Source organism: Lepeophtheirus salmonis, chromosome 13, assembly GCF_016086655.4.
Source record: "Lepeophtheirus salmonis chromosome 13, UVic_Lsal_1.4, whole genome shotgun sequence".
NCBI classification, from domain to species: Eukaryota; Metazoa; Arthropoda; class Copepoda; order Siphonostomatoida; family Caligidae; genus Lepeophtheirus; species Lepeophtheirus salmonis.
Window position 1 is genome coordinate 34,408,579 of NC_052143.2, and position 10,070 is coordinate 34,418,648.

Here is a 10,070-nt window from a genome sequence, read left to right on the forward strand (position 1 = left end):
TTTTTCGGAGTTGGCAACCTAAAGAGTGATTTTTCATTTCATGACCTGTTATTATTATTATTGATTAATTAAAAAATGGAACTGAAGAATCAAATGGAACTATTTGTGTCAACGGTGTCAAGTAATCAAGACAAATTTAAAATAGAAGCCTGAATATCAAAAATACAGTCAGTCACGTACTCGGCATAGAATAATAAAAATGCAATACTTCAAGGGATGGAGAAGATTGCCAAGAGATCAATATCAATGATGGACAGTTTTGATGAGTGTGGGATACTGGTTAAATATATATAAAGAATTAGAGTGGTGAAATTTGTCTATTAAACTTTTTATTTTATTTCGAGATAGTTTTTTTTTTTAAATAGTGATCCCATTGACATTTTTATTAGTTGAAGTATTGTTGCATGATTTACGTATTACTTTTGAAATTTATATTTTACGTGAATAAATTTAGGTAAATATATACAAAATATTGAACTTCCTTTTTGTACTAAATAATAGTTATCATTGATATATAGGAAACTGGATTGAAGATTTGTGTGTATCCAAAAAAGATGGAGAGTAATCCTGAGGATTTGTTGTGGAGTAATAATCGCAAGTCCTTGTTGGACTCTGAGTAGAATTGAGGATCGACATCAGAGGAGTAATTCTTCCCTATGTCTTTTTTGATTTCCCCTCGTCACAGCTCCTTGTAGTTACTCTAACGAAACGTCATGACAGCTAAATTGCTTTCTTCTCAAACATTTTCCAAATTGACAGATTAACCACGTTGATTTTTTTAACATACCCAAAATGCTATTGATTAGCATCACTGCTAATATCTATATAAATACTTAGCCAATTCGTTATATCTAATAAATAATAAATATTTACATATGTTTCTAAAAAAAAGTGTACGAATTTCGGCTAATATTTGATTTTCTAAGACAATTAATTAATTAAAAGTTCCTATAATTTTGCGAGAAATCGTTGAAAATATCATCTTGCCCCATTCTCTCATACTAAAAATGACTATGAAGTCAAATCCGGATGAAGGAAACTGCTACTTTTGAGATGAAAAGTTGAGTATATTCAGATTTTTCTTATATACATATAAAAAAAACATGATTTTTGGATAATTATGTAAATATTCTTATACAACCAAATTTTTACTAATAAAAAGTAATATTTGTTGTATATATTCACTAATTTCTTTTGTTTTTTGTTGTTTTATTATTAGTATTTTTCGGGGGATCATCCATGATTTGTATTCGTATTGCTTGATAAGTAATGTAAAATGAATTTAAAAAGAAACATAGAAAAATTGTGGTTGATAACTTGCAATTTGTACATAAAAAGAAGAAAAAATCCTTATTCGATTTTTTACGTCAGACACATTAAAGTTGATAACCAAAAAAGGTGAAAAAATGAGTGAATAAATAAAAAAAAATTATATTTTATTAGTAAAAATTGAAAATGTTTATGTTTTGCAGTCGACTTAAAAATGATATTTTACGGAAGTCCATATAAGACAATAAAATCAATCAAAAACACGTTTGTTGTCTTATCTTCATTATCTAAACTATATGGTCTGCTGTTGAATGAAGAGAAAACTGAAATTATCAGTCCTTATAACTGGTTACTTGGAAAGGCTTGGCCTTATTTTAAGTTGAAATCAAAGTCAAAACTCTTGGAACCTTGGATAGGCGAAGGAAGTTGGGAAATGAATGGGAAAGAGATTTGTAAGAGAATAAGGAGAATAACTTTTTAATTCTCTTCTTTCAATTTAAAACTATGGGTAGTATCAGGGTATGTAATATTGATATTATTTCAAAAGTAAAGCACCTCTTCCATATGAAACCTTTCAAGAACAGTATCGCTAGGGAAATATCATTTTTAGAAGATACTTGCTTGAAATTATTAACAAAAAATATATAAACCTCAAAAGAGTCCATAACCCATTGAAGTTCAATGGCCTGGTTCTCATGGACTCTGTTTTCTATGGAAATCTCTAAATTTCTATTAGATAAAAAGTTATGGTAATACTACGATTTTTGGAAAATTCATTTCAATGAATTTTTAAATTTAAACCGCGTGGAATTTCAACTAAGTCCACATTTAGGACTTCTGTCTGTTTTTATAGTATTATCATTAAACTCCAAGCCTTTTAATTTTTTTTTGTGATGTACTACTAAAAAGTAAAAAGTTTGAACTAACTTGACAATCGGAGATGTCAACCAAAGTTTGCATTAATAAAAATGTTGTCTGTACCCTAAACTTTGATATTGCTGCAGATGTTAACTTGAGAGATAGTCTCATGAATAAAATGGATTTGGTCTTTTATTCCCTTCATCCCTTTTCAACTGAAAGAATATTATAATACAAGTACTTCCTACTTGAGAAAACGTATGTATACACCAACTTTATCAAAGTATTTTAATGACGAAGGGAATTTGCTTCTTCTGTCAATTTACAAAAGAAACAACCAATCATATTATGTGGGAATGTCAATTTTTATTTAAAATTTATGGGGACGTTCTTAAAATGGTTAGTACATGGTTCAAATAACAACTGGGTAAAGAAAATTACCACTCTATTTCAAATAATAAGAGAGTTGTTGCAATTATTATTAAAACACAATCTACAGTCTATATATTACGTACAATAAAAAATAGCCTCGATAGAATTTTACATATTGCTAATCTTTATACGAATGTTTTATTGAGGATTTAAATTTTTTTTTTTTTAGTTCATTGTCCAATTAATGTTTATTGTGCTATATTTTATAATAGTCTTTTTAATTTTGGTTTGTTTACATGTTTAACAAATTATTTTTCTAGTATAATATGTTATATTATAATTAGATTGTACATAAATGTATGCCAATAAAGGCCAATTCGAAAAGAAGTATTTTATGTATTTAAAAAATTGGTATCCGAGGGAACGTTGACTAAAAGCGTATTTTTATTTTGTTGGAATATCGTATATCCGGATTTGACTGTATATTTTTCCCAATCAAGCAAAGTTTGTAAACTTTTTACCTTTAGTACTACAGCACTATTTGGTAGTTATTCATTGCAAAACCTAAAGTACAACACGTAGAAACTTATGAGGAATAGAAGAACACTAACTTGCCACACTCTCCCCTACCTATAACCTACCCCGATGGGTTTCTGGTATTTTACTTTTAAATCGAGTACCCAGTGGTCCATTAAAATCTGAGCACTTTGAATTTTAAACTTCAACAAGATATAATTTATTAATTAAAAATATAATTTGAACAAAATTAAGACTATAAATAGATGTGTGTCGAAGCTCTTTTAATCCTTAACATAGCCGCCCTTATCGGCAATTATGACTTCCAGGGGGCGTAAGGCTTAGTACCCTATGCGGTTGTAGTCCTCTGTGATGGCATCCCAGTGCTGGCTAATAGTGGTCATGACAGCTTAGCTACTCTTCTCCAAAACATTATTCAAATAGTTGGTATTCCATATTATTAGAGTATATACTATTTTTTGAAATAAAAACAAACACTGGTCATTGATGTACTCCAAGCATTGATTTCTATAACAGGGTAAATTATTGCGTATTTTTCCAAAAAAACAAAAAACAATAGTGCATTTGGATTATTGTATTTTTTCATTCAGCTGTGGATTTGTCTGCTATCTCCTCTACCCTATTAGTGTTATAGATTGGTTAATCCTAATAGGACATGAACCAACTAGTGAAATACTTATAGCCGCTAGATGGCGTGGAAATCCCGAGTCTAGTAAAAAAAAAAAAGACGAGTTCATATCCTATTAAAAATTATTTTTCAGATGGTTGTCTATTTATATTTTTTTTATTCTGTGATGTGTATGACTTGACTTATTTACTTTCTTCAAAGTCCATTGGATTTATGAAATAATAAAAATATGAATGTCCTTAATCCCCCGGGATCCTAAACAAATAATAATTCAATAACAGTTTGTAATAGTGTTCAATACATGGTCTCATTTTTTGGATAAATATTTTTCTTCACCTGCACACATACTTTTATATCAGGGACAATAAAAAAACTAAGCTTGGCAAAGCCTAAGGCCTCAAATATTTCTTTTCCCTTGTTTCATCAAACATAACAATATCATAATTTAATCCTAGATGAAGTGATAGTTATGGAGCAAAAAAAAGGAGCATTATTTTGGTTTATGAGCTATAAAATTAGGGAAACTGTAAAATCATTGAGTACATATGGGACCCCTTAGATTAAAAAGAAACAACATACAAAATATTGTTAACTGATAAACCAAATAAATAGTACAATTTTTAACTCATTTTGACAGAGCCCTTCTTCTTTTCCAACCTTTCGGACTTTCTAACGGCGTAAACGGGGGTTCTAGAGACGTCCAACTAGCTGGAGTGCGCGAATAGAAATTCGTCAATCACGTTCAAAGTTCATTTTCTCGACTTGTACGTAAACTACAGGGCCCAGGTACGAAAACTATGTCACATTAAAAGGCAGTACTCCAATGGAAGAAGTGTTTATCATTTTTCTTTTGTCAATTAATTATAATTTGACATGATGGACTATCAGGAGCATCCGCAGAATTATATATAAATATATATATACATGTAAATCTGATATGTTTTTTTTAGCTGGCCCGTTAATTTGTAATGGGTAGTATAAAGAACAAATTTTCTTTTCCTTAGCGGTAGCCATTATTATTTAATTCATGAGTAGTGAAAATCCTTTAATAAATAGATTCAATTATATTCAAAACCTGTTTGAACGTTCATGTATGATAATAAAAGACGGTGTGTAACCCTCAGGATTTGTTGTGAAGATATAATTGTAAGGCCTTGTTGGGATCGGAGTAGAATTGGGGATCGGCATCGGAGTAAAACTAGCATATGTCATTGTTTATATACTTTTTTCCTTCCTCTCTTCACACAGCTGATTAAATGAAAAGTCATGACAATTATTTTTTCTCTACTCTTTAGCATTTTTCAAAGTTCCAGGGTTACCACGTTGATTTTCGTTTTCTTTTTCTTTTAAATGCCATTATACACTGGATTTTCACCTTTATATATATATATATATATTTGAGGGGGGGGGGCTTCATTTTGGGATTCAAGTTTCCGGGAAAAAAATTTCAAATATAAATTGTTTTTCAAATATTTTTTTTTTTTTTTTTAAATTTAAAAATTCACAGTTGTTGGATTGAAATTGCAGCGCTTCTCCGCACTGGATTGTCCTAGAAGGCAATGTAGGGCAGACCTGCGCCTAGATGAATACGATTTTCAATGTATCCATGCGGTTGAAAGTCGGGGAGGACTTCAGTCACTCTCCAAAAGCAGGTGGGAAACCCTTTGTGTCCGTCAACCTGTAGTCGGCCTTCAAGAAAAACCGAATTCCTCAATTGCTGATTTGGCCAGGAAGATGAACAAGTCCCCATCAGCAGTGTCCAGGGCTATGAAAAACGAAGGAGGACTCAAGTGTACCTGTGGACTCATTGTGATATTTTCTCATGAGAAGACCTTCACGTTTGACCCTGTCTTCAACATGCAGAATGATGGAGTAGTGACATTTGGATATGTAGCAGTGGAGCAAGGATATGTCTCCACCAACAAACACCCTGCTTCATTGATGATGTTAGGCCTTGTTGCATCCAACAGAAAAGGTCATAATTTTTTATCTTAACGCCATATATTAATATGTAACCGAGTTGGTAAGTTGATAAATACTTAAGAAATTTTCTATTAATCGTATGCAGGTTGTAGAGTGTTTGGTTTTATTATGAAAATCCTTGATGCATCTAAGACCGTTATAATTTATGGAAGATTAAACTAATTTGGTTTGGACCAGTCTCGTTGTAAAATTCGGATATACAAACAAAAAAAAAGACTAGTATTTCTGTATTCAGTCTACAATTCTAAATTCAATCCATCATTTAAAATTTTTGATCTACGATTTCCATTTCGGCCTATGGGTTCAAACCAAAGTCTTAATCGAAATATTGGTCCAGATCAGTCTAGAAAAAATCACTTAAGACCAGAAATAAATTGGTATGTGACCAAGTCTCTGCACATGTAAGTAAGTAATTTTCTTCCACCTAATGGAAGTAAGTAACATATTGGCTCGGTTAGTTTACTCAAGGATGGACAAATCCAATGAAATGTTTTAAAATACTCTTATAAATATAAATGAATCCTGTAAAATCATCCCACTTTACCATAGTTAAGCCTTAGGAGCTGATTGATTTTTTTACCTTACAATACATGAAACAATTAAAAAACACAAATGAAATTGAATAATTGCTAACGTGTAATTTATAATGTAACATATCGTTGGCCAGGAGCAAAAATGAGATTTTTGGCACATAATATTAAGTTACATAGTTATAATTAAGTATGTATATGCGTTAGAAAAATCCCTATTGCAAGATTATACCAATCGATATGTTAAATTGTCAATAATAATTAAAATTTTTGTGAAACACTGACTATGCCCAGGCTGTGCACAGAGACTTTGCCAAGAACTTTGCTGCCAAAACCCCTTTGCCTAATGCTATTTTATAGGCACAAACACTTTGTCCAATCCTCTTTTTGCAGAACAGACACCCTTCCGAAAAAATAGTAAATACAGGGTGATGGTTTTAAATCTGAGAAATTTAAGGGTAATGGATATTACAATTTATTTCCCTAAGTTACTACATCAATTCTCTAATATTTTTCTCTTACATGTTGGGATCCACAGTGAAGTCAATCACTCAAACCAACTAGCTCCAGCATCAACCATACCCTTCAACCTGGCTCTGAACCTTGATGAAGAACTCCTTGTACATGTTTGCCACTCCGTCGAAAATGGAAACCTGCAAGGAGTCAAACGTGTTATGAGCACGTTTATGGGACTCTTTACATACACAGTAGTCAAAAGGGTTAAGATCCGTCTACCTGGGAATCCATATTTCCTTTGCCCAAAACATAAAAGTCTTAAATATGTTGGGATTTCCAGAATAAATCCGGTTCCAATTATACGATTTGTATAAACCTCACCAATTTGTCATTCAAATATGTCACGGGGTTTTTTAACATCAATTTAAGCTGGAAAGCCTAATTATCTATGAATTTATCTGCGTCCTTGGGTGTATGCCCGGCACAGAGGCACACAATAGCGGCTGCACAGCGTTCGTATACAGAACACATCTTAAAGATTTGTATTTTTTTCATATACAGTTTTGTCAGTTAAATCTGATGAGCATATTTTTATAAGCATATATTTAAGGGTTGCTAAGATTTTGAGCTCTACACTTGTTTCGGATTTAAAATTACCACCCTGTATATTTGATGATGTTTCATGCTCCAATACTTTATAACTATGAGTCCATTCATGTTAAACTAAAATCAAAAGATAAAATCTTTCATTATTTGTTACTTATTGCAATAATTAAGTGTTGATGAGGTTAATAATGAATTTATTTCATTATGATAATAAATTAAAAATCAAGAAAATGTCGAAAGAAGAGAAGGACTCAATCAATGAGTGATTGAAACTATATGAAAGATGCAAATGAATCAAGCGGTTGAATCGTTTCATTTGTATTCGTTGACCAACTATCGCGAATTTTCATCAACAAACTATTCTCATGAACTCTTTAGAAATACAAATCTTATTCATAAATAAATGTAAACTCGCAAGCAGTATTAATGAATACTGACTCATGAAAATAACCAATTCATTCTCTCAACACATAAAGTTATATTTCCTCTGTTTTCGATACTCAAAATGCCAAGGATAAAACAAATGACTTTTTTTTAGAGAAGACATTTAAATTTTTAAAAATTCATCTCATAAATAATCCTAATTTACCGACTGACTTCCCATTTTTCCGACTCTAATAACATAGGGGTAGAATAAGGGGGGTTGTACATGAGTCATTCCATGTCAAATCGACCAAAATAAAAAAAAAAAAATAGTACCCGACCCTCTCAGATTTGGACGATTTTTGTATGATTTTTGGCGCTCAAGCTCAAATTCATAAGTATATTAAGGGTTGCGACTTTCATCATATAATTTTAAGTCTTTCATGAGATAGTGATACTCGTCTCAGACCAAAATTTTCAACGTCGCTTTTTTGACTTATTACCGGATGCTGCTTTTTCTCTTATAACTTTTGATTCAAAAAAACCTCTTGGAATTTGGTACTTAACTATTTCGAAATGTGAGAATTTCAAAAATTAAGTCAAAAGTAGAATACTTTAATTCCTTATGACTTCAATTTCGATTTAAGAAAAAAAAATCTGAAATACACTATAAGGTACTTCATCAAGAATTTAAAAAAGAAAAAAAATCCAAAGACAATTCCCCCTACTTTCATGATCTCCAAAGTCCTTGTTATCCGAATATCTCGAAAAAGTCGAGTTATCTCTCCTCTTACTCAAATAATATATTTTTCGCGACGTGTTGCATCACTTTAGCAGCAAAGTTGATTCCTTATTATCAAAACCCTGGGATAATTGAATTTCAACTTTCCGCTTAGGGGATCTCCAATTTCGAAATAGAAAAATAAAATATTTCCCGTCAAAATTATCAAAAAAGCCCAATGGCCTGCTCTTCCTCCTAAAAAGTAATGAGGCCTCCTTGATGACGTCATCATTAAATAATTTACCCCCACTTGAAAATAGATCCTGAGCCGTTTGAACCAACCTCAATTTAAGAAGAAGAGGAAAAACCCAGTAATTTACATTAAAAATAAAATCTGCATAATTTTATGGGTTTATATTTCACGTGGGATTATCCAATCTTGAGAAAAGGCTATTTCATGGTATAAAACCCGTTTTTTTAAGGGTTTTCTTTGCAAAGGAATATCATATGGATTTTTAATCGGTTTTTATGCTCAAAGAGTATTTTTAAGCGTGAATAATTAGTCTTGTATATTAATAAATGCAAAAACGTATTTTCTTTTAAAAGTCCTTGTAGTTTAAGAGTAATATTTAATTTAATTTGAAATTTTTTTGATACAACAATTAATTGATGTTAACTGTTGAAGTTTTTATAATTCCATGATCAAGTCATAGATTTCAAAAAAAGAAACAAATATAAATGGTTATACAATATTATTTTTATTAAATGTCACATAATTTATTCTTCTAAAAATGACATAGAATATCATCGGCTACATTAAACGTAGCTTTACACTTCTTGTAAAAAAGTTCAAACACTTGAGAAGTAGGTATTAAAGTTTAATATATGAAACAGAAGAGGTAAACAATGGGGCATTAGCGTTGTTCACTTATACTACCGAGTGGTCCATTGAAATCTGAAAACTTACATATTAGTTCAATAATTAATGAAGGTTGTTGAGTGATTAAAATTAATTCATATTTCGATATATTAAGGCATAAACAATTAGTTAAATAACAAAATAAACAAAAGCTCTCTAACTTACGCACATGTTGATAAAATGACACTTGAACGTGATCGATGAATTGCCATTTGCACTCTACATGCAGTTGGGTGTTTCCAAGTCAATCGTTTATGCCGTCAGCAAGTCTAAAACTTTAGAAAGGAAGAAGGGCTCTGTCAAAAAGGCCGAACTGGATCCGAATGAGTTAAAGAAAACAGTCCGGCCAATCTCTTCAAATCCATGAGGACATCGGGCTTCCCAACAGATTGTCCAAAAAGCTATCAAAGATGTGGATGGAAAGAGCCTTGTAAGGGTGGATAGGCTACTTTTGAGGTCAACAATGAAAGAAATTCGTTCCCTCCGTTGGAAAACTCTTTTGTGTTCTTTTGAACACTTTTTGACATTTCCCCCCCCTCCATAGATCAATCCCCTCGAGTATACTTTTTTTGAGAGCTTGTAGTCTCTGTAATTCAAACACCGAGCCCCTCAAAGCCACTCTCAGCCAGCACAGGACGCCATGCCATAGGACTATATCCACAATAGCTAACAGGCATTCAGCTGCCACCTGGAAGCCATCATTGCCGCTAAGGGTGGTACCATTAATGATTAAGTGAGCTCAGACATATATCTATTTATAGTATTACCTTTTTTTAAATTCAATTTTTAATTAATAAATTATATAAAGTTGAAGTTTAAAATTCAATG